Source organism: Trachemys scripta, chromosome 21 (assembly GCF_013100865.1).
Source record: "Trachemys scripta elegans isolate TJP31775 chromosome 21, CAS_Tse_1.0, whole genome shotgun sequence".
Lineage (NCBI taxonomy): Eukaryota > Metazoa > Chordata > Testudines > Emydidae > Trachemys > Trachemys scripta.
This window is the reverse complement of record NC_048318.1, coordinates 4,204,486-4,216,936: the sequence shown is the minus strand read 5'-3', so window position 1 is coordinate 4,216,936 and position 12,451 is coordinate 4,204,486. Positions and strand designations below refer to the sequence as shown.

The 12,451-nt window shown below is 43.2% G+C and overlaps 1 protein-coding gene across 2 annotated transcripts in view; it reads left to right on the top strand.

Moving 5' to 3' along the window:
• Positions 1-12,451, top strand: part of KIRREL3 (kirre like nephrin family adhesion molecule 3) — a 708,943-nt gene that overhangs the window by 65,282 nt on the left and 631,210 nt on the right. The gene's annotated exons all lie outside the window — the stretch shown is intronic.

Below are 12,451 nucleotides of genomic sequence, written 5' to 3'. Positions count from 1 at the left end.
AATGAACCACATTTGAAATGGCCAATGTGAACAGGTTTCAACTCTAATGACCCTTCCTGAGTTTAGCTCGCACTTAACATTGGGCTGGTTCTGTGTGTGACTTCAAAGTTACCTTAGTCCAGTTAGCCTGCTTCTGGAGGAAATTGGCTCCATGTGCTGCTCATCCTCAGGGCTTGCTCTGTGTTACATTTCAACTGTCAAACCTCAGCCATTTTGGCTCTTGCAAAAAATAAAAATAAAAGGGTTGCAAGGATTGTTTTATAAGGAGGAGGAAATGTACCCCTCCCCCAATTCAAAATTGGCCAATCCATTTATGTACAGATTCCCCCCGGGAGGAAAAAAGGCATCTCTGAGCAAAAAAAACAAGTTTGGAAAATTTCAGCCCCAAATCTGAAAGCACCTAAAAACAGGCTTAGACTGGAAAAAAGTTATGCAGTCTTAAATGTCTCACTGTGAGGCGTAGAGATGGCCAGAAAATGAACTTTCTTCCTATGGAAATTTAGATGAAAATGGGGAAAAAAATGTTTTAATCAAGTTTTTTCCACTGAAAATGTTGAGTTCTAGGCAAAAATAAATAAATAAATAAAAATAAAAAATGAAATACTTCACCCCAAAATCAAAATATTTCAATTCTGATATGGTTCTGAAGTGCTTCATGGGAGTTGTAGTTTGGACGCCTTGTGCTCCCATTCTCCTTTACAGGCTGGGCTCCCTAGTCAGACTACATCTTTCATGGTGCACCAGTTCTCCAGTCTTTGTCAGGGGAGGTGGTATGTGCTGGGTGCATGACTGTGGCGCATCATAGGAAATGTGGTCCAGCTATGAGTCCAGCCCATAGAGAAGACCTGGGACATGAAGCAACCACACTGCAACCAGGATGGATAAAAATCAATGATTAAAAAATAAATAAATAAATAAAAATTGGATTTTTTAAATTTAAATCAGATTTTTTTTTATTAAAATGCTTTTTGAGGAAAAAAACCTATCTAAAGATTGTTTTAATTAAGATACATTATATTTCAAAGATATCTCATCATGGAACAGGGATTATAAATTCTAATTCTATAGTATGAGACAATATATTCATGTAATGTTTAAGAAAAGTTTTATAAATGAGTTCCAATAGTTCATGGATTAGGAACCCATTTTTATGGAGTTCCAGGGCTTCTGTATAGATTATTTAAGTTAATCTTTCTATCTACCCAATGGGACTCAGTGCTCAGTCTAGAAGATACTGTCAGAGATGCTTAGTTTTGCAGTTCTCAAACTGTGGATTTGTCTCCAGAGAAAACATGCTTGTTACCAGCAAAAATGTTTTTAAATAAATAATATAGAGAGGTGAGAAATAGTTAAATAAAACAATTTAAATGTCTGTCTGATGATGATCTCCTAATACAGCATGACAAGAAAATCCTCCAAATATTAATGATTAACCTGTTGAATTGGAGATAGTTCACCTCCCAATGACTTCATAAATATCTACTTCAATTACCTTTGGTAAATGAACTAACCAAACAATCATTCATTTTCTGATATAGCTGTAAAACTAATCTGAAAAGTTTTCAAAATAAATCACTTAAACAACGTATAGTATGTACCTTCTACAAATGAAACCTACATCTATCTCTGAGTTGTGAAGAATATGTATTAAGATTATAACAACCAACAAGAATGCACTTTTATGTAGAAATCCATGATTAAATTGAGTCTTCCTGACTAGTGATTTAAATCACATTGGTTTAAATCAAATCCATCCTGACTGCAACTCCCGTGAGGTACTGAGGTGGCATATCCAAACCATTTCACATTTTTGACCAAAATCTTTTTGGTTTTCGGGTGATCGCTTTTTTGACACACAATTGATTTTTTTTCTTTTCTTCAGAAAACAGACGTTGTTTGCAACAACAGCAAAAACCTTAATCAAACCCCCAATTTTCTATCAAAAAACAATTTCAATGGAACATTTTTGATCTGCCCTATTGAGGACCTGCCTTGACTCCTCAATCAGCCACCCAGCCTCCAATCTGAGGCAAGTGCTAGTTGTCCCCTCTTCCCCAAGCCCTCTCCAGAGAGAGGGAGACCTTGCATACTTAAAGTGGAGAGAAATCAATAGCCGACCACAATGCCTGTTGTCCTTCCAGCTAAGCTCTGTCCATAATAACTGCAGATATTGCTTCAAGTGGCCTTCTGCTGTCAGTTCTGAGGACATCTCTGCTCACCGAGGGACTTGAGAGCACATAGACACTCTGCTGGTCACATTGTCCTTGTCACAGGCAAGACGTGTTTATGGGTAGCTATCAATTAAAACTGGGTGTAGGAGCACCAGGAGAGTGGGAGATGTGTCAGCACAGCAGGATGTGTGCGCGTGGAAATTCCTCTGCTTCTCGGTGAGGCCTGGGCACAACTTGCTTCAAAGACATGTGCATTCAACAGTCGCTAATAAGTAGTAGGCCGTGGCAGTGTCGTGTTCACTGCTCTGCTGGCATCCCGCATCGAGCCCTAGGAGAGGCAGCAGCAGTTGTAGCCTGGGGTGCTCTCAGTCAGGATGACACACGCACGCACCGAGTGCATTTTGAAAGTCTACAGGACATTTTGCAGCAGTCAACTGAATATCGCAGGCTGCTGAGTATGTGATTCAGAGTCTCAGCTTCCAGATGTGTCCTGTGCTCTCACTTCAGAAGAAGAGGTGTTTTACTGAACATGATCCAGTCAGGGCTCTGATCCTGAGGCTAGGCTCTGGCAGGGAGAGGGGAAATAGAATCAGATGGGTTTGTGCATAGTGACTTTCTCAAGGTATCGCCCCAGCTGGATGCTGGCAATGCAGTCAGAGTGATAAGATGGTGCAGCCCCTACTTGTCATGCCCTTGTCACGTGTGTTTGGGATTGGCTGCTGGTTTGCTCTTGCTACTGTTTTTATGGCCCTGGGGTCAGCTCCTCCGCTGGCCTAGCTTCAGTGGATGTCAGCTGGGGATCTGGCCTTGGGTGTCTTTTATGGTGAAATAGCCTGCCTGGACTCTGGGATTAGGGATGTCTGTTTACATCTAAATAAATCAGAGTGGCATGCACCGTACAACATCACACTTTCTCAGTGCATCTCAAAAGCACCTGTTTATGCTGTCCCAAACCTTCTGTGCTTTGAGCCCATGGCCCTGAAGCTTGGTGATGAGTTACATAGGCTGAGCCACCCTGGCATGATTTTGAGCACTATAATAAATGACAGTTAACATGACGTCTGGAAGCTGCTGCTTGCATGTCGGGCTATTGAGAGTGATGGATTGCTTTTCATGTTTTTTACTTCGGCGGGACAAAATTATGAGATGCTGATAATGATTCACACTGGTCTACAATTTTTGAGAAGTCGTCTGCTTCAGAGATAAAATGTGCTATTTATTATGTATTTTGATGTGCTGAATTCAAATATGACAATTAAAACAACTGGCTACTGTTTCTAAGATATTTAAGTTTTTACATTTTATGTCTATGTATATTGTTTAGATAGTAGAGTTTTAATCATAAATTGTAAACCTAGGTCTTTTCATGTGTTTAGGGTTGCTTTACATGATATTTCACCTGTCCTGTTTATGTAACACTTTAAAAATCAGCAAAAGGGTTATATAAATAAAATTTATTATGAAACAAAAGGCAAAAAACTATTACGTACATAGTTTAGTCCTATTCAGTGTCTACTCGACGCTTCTTGGCTTGTCTCTTGTATTCATTAAACGGAGCATCTCTTGTCACTGTCCTGCAAGCATTGATGGACTCAATTTGTCCTGATAGCGTTTCTCCATTGTTGCAATGTCCTGGTGAAATCGCTCGCCATGCTCGTCGCTCACTGCTCCGCAGTTTGGTGGAAAAAAATCTAGATGAGGGTGCAAAAAAATGTATCTTTAGTGACATGTTGCAACCAAGGCTTTTGTATGCCTTGAGGAGGTTTTCCACCAACAACCTGTAGTTGTCTGCCTTGTTGTTTCTGAGAAAATTTATTGCCACTAACTGGAAGGCTTTCCATGCCGTCTTTTCCTTGCCACGCAGTGCGTGGTCAAATGCATCATCTTGAAGAAGTTCACGAATCTGAGGACCAACGAAGACACCTTCCTTTATCTTAGTTTTACTTAACCTTGGAAATTTTCCAGGGAGGTACTTGAAAGCTGCTTGTGTTTTGTCAATGGCCTTGACAAAGTTCTTCATGAGACCCAGCTTGATGTGTAAGGGTGATAACAAAATCTTCCTTGATTCAACAAGTGGTGGAGGCTGAACACTTTTCCTCCCAGGCTCCAATGACTGTCGGAGTGGCCAATCTTTCCTGATGTAGTGGGAATCTCTTGCACGGCTATCCCATTTGCAGAGAAAACAGCAGTACTTTGTGTAGCCAGTCTGCAGACCAAGCAAGAGAGCAACAACCTTCAAATCGCCACAAAGCTGCCACTGATGTTGGTCATAGTTTATGCACCTCAAAAGTTGTTTCATGTTGTCATAGGTTTCCTTCATATGGACTGCATGATCAACTGGAATTGATGGCAAAACATTGCCATTATGCAGTAAAACAGCTTTAAGACTCGTCTTCGATGAATCAATGAACAGTCTCCACTCATCTGGATCGTGAACGATGTTGAGGGCTGCCATCACACCATCGATGTTGTTGCAGGCTAGAAGATCACCTTCCATGAAGAAGAATGGGACAAGATCCTTTTGACGGTCACGTAACATGGAAACCCTAACATCACCTGCCAGGAGATTCCACTGCTGTAGTCTGGAGCCCAACAGCTCTTACTCTTGGGTAGTTCCAAATCCCTGACAAGGTCATTCAGTTCACCTTGTGTTATGAGGTGTGGTTCAGAGGAGGAGGATGGGAGAAAATGTGGATCCTGTGACATTGATGGTTCAAGACCAGAAGTTTCATCCTCCTTCCTCGTCTGACTCAAGGGAGAATGATTCTGGTGCATCAGGAACCGGCAGTCCTTCTCCGTAGGGTACTGGGCGTATAGCTGATGGAATGTTTGGATAATGCACAGTCCACATTTTTCTTCTTTGATGCACCTTTCCCAACTGGAGGCACCATGCAGAAGTAACAATTCCTGATATGATCTGTTGGCTCTCTCCAAATCATTAGCACTGCAAAAGGTGTAGATTTCCTTTTCCTGTTCAACCACTGGCGAAGATTTGTTGCAGAAATGTTGCAGCATATGTGTGGGGCCCACCTCTTGTCCTGATCTCCAATTTTTTAGCCAAAATAAAGGTGATAGGCTTTCTTAACCATAGTGGTTATACTGCGCTTTTGTGATGCAAAAGTCACTTCACCACAAACATAGCAGAAGTTATTTGCACTGTTCACACAAGTACGAGGCATCTCTGCTCACTTTGGCTAAACAGAAATGTGTCCCTTTGCAAAATCAAACACTGACAAATAAGAGAGCACGACACTGTATGATTTCTAGAGCTGATATAGGGCAATTTGTTCAGCAGAGTGATGTAAGCTTTGTTATGATTGCATCATCCATGACTTCTAGGAATAACATGATGCAATTCATATCATGGATGAGGCAATACCAGCTTCAGATTGCATCATTCATTGTTTTGCCTAAAAAGCAAGTACTGTCCAAACCCAGTCATAGATTTATTCATAGATCCAGTCAAAGATGTATTTTAGTCGTTTCTGGTTTAAATTGAGATCCCCTCCCTTTATAACTCACTTATCCTCCGCCACTCCCAAGTCAAGGGTCGTATATACTGACCCAATAGCATATCTTGAAAACTAGAGCCAATCAACAATTTTAAGCATCATTTTCGTTCTCAGTGACCCAGAATTAGTAAAGTTTGACTACATTTATTTCAGAAGCATTTTGGCAGTAGAGCAGTGTCAGCTGCCCCAGGGGCATGAAGCAACATCAGGCTCTGGGCTCTTAGGACTTGTAGGCTTGGAACGAAATAAAAGACACCAAAGGGTTATGTGGTCAGCTTAGAACACTCTCACCCCTTGCTGCTACCTGGCTCTGCTGTGTGTTTCTACACAGGACCACGCATAAATGAAGCCTGCTCTAAATTTCCCCGGGCATTTTCAGGTGGAGTCTTCCGGTGGAGTTAACATGATTCTCTCCCTGCCCTGCTTAGTGTAAAAACCGGTTGAACCCAGCGACAATTTGATGTGAAGAAAGCTCAGCATCTGGCTTTGGTGTAAATACTTAAATTTGTTGCATGCGTAACCTAGGCTGAGAACTCCCCTTCCTCTCACCAGAAACGTGACTCTCCTTCCTGTGATCCCTGAAATTTTTGCAAAGCAAACAGCCCAGCTTTGGATGTCCTCCTTCTGGGTTTTAGGGAGCCTGTACCAGATATGCTCCCTTGTACCTTGCCGGTGACCCATGCTCTATCTGTGCAGCTGAGTGTGTGTGTGTGTGTGCACGTGCCAATATCCTCTAGTGAGCACAAAAGATCATCTAGTTCAGAAATGGACGAATCATCCCCTGAGGTGCGAAGGGGAGCCTACATACCCCTCTTGCCCATGCTCTGGGCTCCCTTCTGTCCTCTCTATCTCTCTTCTCTTCCTTGCACAGCATTTTCTTTTCATTGCAAGGGCCAGCTTGTCAAGTGCTCAGCACTCACAACTGGGGCCAGATTTTCAAGGGAGATCAGCAGCCAGCGGGCTAAACTCTTCAGAAAATCTGGTCCAAATAGGGCCGTATGAGGCTGCTATGGTTCATCCTGCCAAAGACCGGAAGGAAGCAAATGATATAACACAAAAGAGACAGCACCAAGGACCATGTTAGTGCTGTGGGAAAGGTTGGAGGCTTTCTTTCTTAAATCAGTCGGGAACCAATGCCTCAGCATGGTGTACTGTCTTTTGGTACTTGACCCATTGTGTGTGTGTTGAAGACTCAATGGATAATCCAGATAGTTGGGCCAAATTCCAACTCTAACAGAAATTCCTTCTGCATTTTAGCTGGGCAATTCCTGACTCCTTGTTCTAAACTGTTATGCCAGGTTGCTGCTGTGCTGTTAAATACATGCTGTGTACAGCCACATTTCTCTGGCAAAGTGTTATTCGTTCTGTCCCTCACCCACCTTCTTTGTGTGTGGCGAGGGTTAACTAGCTAGCAATTGTAAAGCTTTATAGCCATCATCAGCCAGGATGGCACTTACAGAAGCCCATGTGCCAGAGTTATTTTGCTGTAACTGAAAGTCCCGCATGGTTATTTCTCGATGGCTGTTTATGCATGTAATAAATACCTTTATTGTGGAAGGGAAGATTACTTCCTTTTTTATGTATTAGATTTTTAGAAACGTATGTAAAAATGGTAAAATTAGAGAGGAAACCTCTGGGATTCTTTTTGAAGATGATTCACAAACTACAGGCCAGGCATAGAAAAGTGAAACCTTTTCCACTACGTGGTAATAATAAATAGGAAGCAAGTATCTAGAGATGTTCAGCATGTTATTGTGCACCTTAAAATACATATGTCTTGAAGTCTGCCAGGCGTTTTGTTCTACAAAGCATATGGTTTAGCAGATCAAATGATTTCTGACCTGGAGACCTGAACTGACAACTCTGAACACAAACAAAAACCAGGATGGCTCCGTCTGTCAGGCCCGTTTCATCTCTATGCTGCTTACTGACATTTACACACTTGCATTGGGAGATTGACTCAGCTCTCTTGCCTCCCCCATACCACTGTGAGCCATTGCACCCAGCCTGGTGTGGTTTGATGGCTGGCTAGGGCCCTGTTTGTTAAGGAGGCAGTGTTTCCTAGTTGATAGAACACTGCACTGGGACTGAGGAGACCCTGTTCCCAGGTCTGCTGCTGGCCTTTTGGGTGACCTCACAGAAGTTGCTTCTCTCTGTGCCTCAGTTTCCCAATCTGTGAAATTAGGATAATGCACTTTGATAAATTTTATTTATGAGCTAGGTGGTAAGACTGTTAACACTTCAACATCTCTGCTCCCTTCTCTCTTGTTAATAGCCATTGGCTGCATAAAGCACTAAATAGCATCCTCCACACCTTCGAGAGGCCAGTATGTGGGTTCATGTTTCTCATGTGATATTAAAAAGCTTGATCTTTGTCTAAGGGGCCAAGCAAGTCATGTCTTCTAGGAAACAGTCTTCTAACCAGGGATATTTTATTTTTATGACAAGTGCTAGGGCAATTAACACTGGACGTCTGCTCTGATTCCATGTCAAGTCATGACATTTGTTTCCTTAAAATTTCCCCACCTGTCCAGTTTCAAACTGCAGGCAGTAGTCCTAGTCACTTCTCAGCCTAAACTGTTGCTCTGTGCTCTCTAAATGTCTGCTGCCTCCCACCCCAGAGGTGGCTTCGTTCCAGTGCTGGGTGCTGATTCCTCTTTGTAGAATTTTGGGCATGGTCTCACTTTAGACTCCCTGCTGAGCCTTGGAACATTCTGCAACAAGTGATGGTTTCTTGGCTTTTGCTGGCCAGGAATCCAATCCTCTTTCTCTCAGGGAAGGGCCCTGCTACTGGGATTCACATTTTAGCTAGCTTCTGACAAGGTTACTGCAATTCCCCCGGCCTGAGCCTGAAGGCAATTGTCCCATGGAGCATGCAGGAGTCTGTTTACTGAGCAATGAAGACATCACAGCAGTGCTCCATGATCTCCAGGGGCTTCCTGCATTGAATTCCAAGTCCTAGTGTTAGTCTACAAAGTCTATAGGATCCTGATCTAACTCCTACTGAAGTCAGTAGACTCCCATTGACTTCTATGGGCATTGCACAGAGCCCTTCAATGCTTTAGGAACAGGTTATTACGGAGATTGCTTATCCATCTGCAACCACCAAGACAACTATGGTCCATAGGGACCGCGCGGCTAGACAAACACACCTACAGGCTGGTGTGACCCATCCATGCCACCCCCTGTCCCAGCAACTCTCCCCAGGAAGGAGGACAATGAGGGGGAAAGGCTGCGAGGTGGGGAGACAAAGATGGGGTGGGAGAAGCCCTTCCCATTTGGATAGAATTATGCTGCCTGTGTTGCAAGGCTGTCATAATCCCACTATAGAAACACTGAGCCTAAAGTAGATGAGGGGGGGGGGATGCTATAGAAACATAACTAGAGCCCTGTGACATTCTTTTTATTTTTAATGTTTTTTTGTTTTGCAGGGATTTTGTGTTTTTGTTTTACCCACCCTGCCCCCCTCAGCTCCTGTGTCTCTCCCCCTCCCCCCCCCAGCCTCGGCCCTCAGAGCCCTAGACACACCCCACCTCAATATCCAATGCCCACCCTCACTTTCTCCCATGGGCACCAGCCCAGGCCTCCTCACTACCTTCCCTTCCATATGAGGTGGGAGAACCGCAGTGTCGGGGCCCTCTTTCTGCATCTGTCCCGCACTCTTTGTGTTGCTGCCAAATCCTCCCGCCGACCCCTGCCCAGCCCCACCCTCCAGCACGCTCACTCTGTGCATACACCATGAGTGCATGTAACTCACATAGCACCTGCCATTGATTGGCGCGCTCTGTACGGCACAAGTGGTCCCATGTGCTCCATTGGCTACTGAATCTCCCAAGTCTGATGGGAAAAGCTTTTCTTTATAATGACTATTTTTTTTCGTTTTATTTCGTGTTACTCTGCATTTCCGAGAGAGACAGGGCTCTAAATCTAAGCTCCTGTTGTTTACAGTTCATCCATAACACCAGTGAGCTCCCGGCCACCCAATGGAACATCAGCCTCCGGCCTGTGTTACCAAAGCTATCTCTGACTCATTACAGCTGATAGTTTTCCAGCAAACCTCCTAGAATAAACCTGTTTTCCCCTCTCCTGGGATTGCAGTCTGGTAGGGCAGTTCCAGCAGTACAAGGCTTTGCATGATGAGATTTTCCTTGTCGCTCGCTGGAATAAATTCCATCTTCCTCTCCCTCCCCCCCAGATGTTCAGCACTCATTATCCTTTCATTATCCACCAATCTCTCCATGTGTGTGGAGGGGGTGTGATGTGTTCCATGGTGGAGCAGATGATGGTTTAAAAGGAGGGATTATTTTCCTTCCCTCACAGCAAATACACACACACACACACACGCATATATATATTTAAAGCTGAAACTAAACAGCCAGCAGCATCTGAGAACAGCAGCTCCACTAAGAAGTTTTAAGCAAACGTTATTAGATATGACCTCTTATTTATGAAAGACTTTGTGACTGAAAGTCTGTTACCCTGTTATTGTCTCAGCAAAAGACCTATTTTTCCAGCCATGTTATCCCCGCCAGCAATCAGTCTGATTAGACGTTAGGATGATGCAGTAAATATACGAAAGCTCAATTTAACCAACAGCACAGAAGCAAATAACAACAAGTTGGGTTCTTTGGCCATAAAAATGCAGACATTTACCTTGAATGTTGACTTAAACCATTTCAATTTTGTACCAAATGAGGCTTGAAATGTATCAGCCAACGAACAGTGGCCAACCGATAAAAATCACCTTAAATATTTTATCTTCCTCCTAGTAGCATTCTGCAAAAGGTAAAGCTCTCCTCTGCTATCAGGGAGTGGCATAAATAGTGCAGTGCCCTAACATAGCACTGTCTATCCTAAGATCTCAAAGTACTCGATGAACGTTCACTATGCTGAACACCAAGGATCTAAATTTATTTGTTCCGCAAGCTTAGCTTGCACGGACAGCCATTTTACAGGCAGGTACACAGGAACATTGCAACCTGCCCAAGGTAATGCGACAAGCCAGCAGAAGAGCAGCAAACCAGCGAAAGCAAGTGGAATCCAGGAGTCCTGAGTCCAAGGCCCCACTTTAACAATTAGATAACGTTTCCTCCCATTAAATCCCACCACAGTAGTGGTGACCCAGTGCTAGCGATGGGAGTTACAGTGGAAAATAAAGGAGACTGGTTCTTTTTACAAGTATTCCTGCCCTTTCTTATAAACAATTTCATATAGCACTTTGTATTCAAGGATTTGAAAAAAGCAACAGAGGGTCCTGTGGCACCTTTGAAACTAACAGAAGTATTGGGAGCATAAGCTTTCGTGGGTAAGAACCTCACTTCTTCAGATGCAAGGGATTTGAAAGTGTTTCATAACACCCTTGGATTAAGCCTCGTGGCACCGCTGTGAGGTTTGTATTAAACCCACTGTACATCTGATGAAACTCAAGCACAAAGAGGTGGGGTCATCTGTCCAGTGTCATGCAGGAAGTATGTAGGGATTATAATCCAGGCTTCCTCGTTTGTAGTCTCATCTGCTAATCAGAAGAGACACAGCGGGATCGCTCGAAGATTGATTTCCTTCATATAGCCATTGCGGACAGTCTACATTTGATTCTCAGAACTACAAGATGGAAGAAACCTTTCCAATTATATTATTATAATTTATGTAATTTTACTATTAATGATGGGGGTAAAACCATGGAAAGTTGGCTTTCCAGGGCATAGGTCTGCACATCGTCATGGTAATAAGTCTCTAATTATTTTCCTGCAGCCCAAGGGCAAAATTATTCCAACAGACGCTTGTGCATGGTTCCCATAGCAGCTAATCATGCATGCATTCGAGAGGAGAATTCTGGCCACACAGAAGCCGTAAGTTCAAGCAGAACTTGTTGTGAGCGGCTATTTAGGAGAACAGCAAGTGTCTAGAAACATAACAATAATAATAATGGAGTTTTATTAAAAGATTAAATTATTTTGAGGCAGTTGCACCGTACCAGCTGTCCCAAAATGCATGTGTCGGTGGACACTTGTTTAATATTCTCCAGAGTTAGCTTGTGGAGTCATTCTGAAGAGGTCCAGGTTGACTTTGGGTAGGAAGCTAGCCCACTGAGATGAGTACAGAGAAATAGCACTTCTCTGTGATGTAGCAGTGACAGATTTAGATGGAGGCTAGCCAAGAATCCTGGCAGATAGAGGCTATGTTTGTTAATGCCCTGTCTTGTCCTTGGGGAAAGAGTTTCCTTGTGAGATTTCCAGCACCACTTGCGTCCATATCTTTTTTTAGGTAGTTATGTGGCTTCCATTATTGTAATGTCTGAGCACCTCTCAATCTTCAATGTAATTATCTTCTAAATACTGCTGTGAGGTTGGGTAGTGCTATTATATCCATTATACAGATGGGAGAAACTGAGGCACAAAGCAGCTAAGCATGTCTTCTTCCCTAGGCAAAAAGGTGTGTTCTTATCTCATGCTAGCTAACTTGTGGTAAAATCCTATTGAAGACAAGGCAGTTTGCAGTTCTTACATGTGCAAGTAGGTGAGGAAAGGACTATGCAAGAGCTTAAGATTCACCTTGACCTGCTAACTCTTGTTAAAATTACAAGTGCCTTGTTTTCATGAGGGTTTTACCTTGTTAACTAAGCAGAGGTAAGAACATAGCTTGTTTCCTAGTGGTGACAAGGCTTAACTGACTCATGAAAGGTCATGCAGGGAGTCTGTGGCAGAGCAGAGAATTGAACTCAGATCCCAGGCTAGTGTCCAAATCACTGTACCCATCTTTCCTTTATAA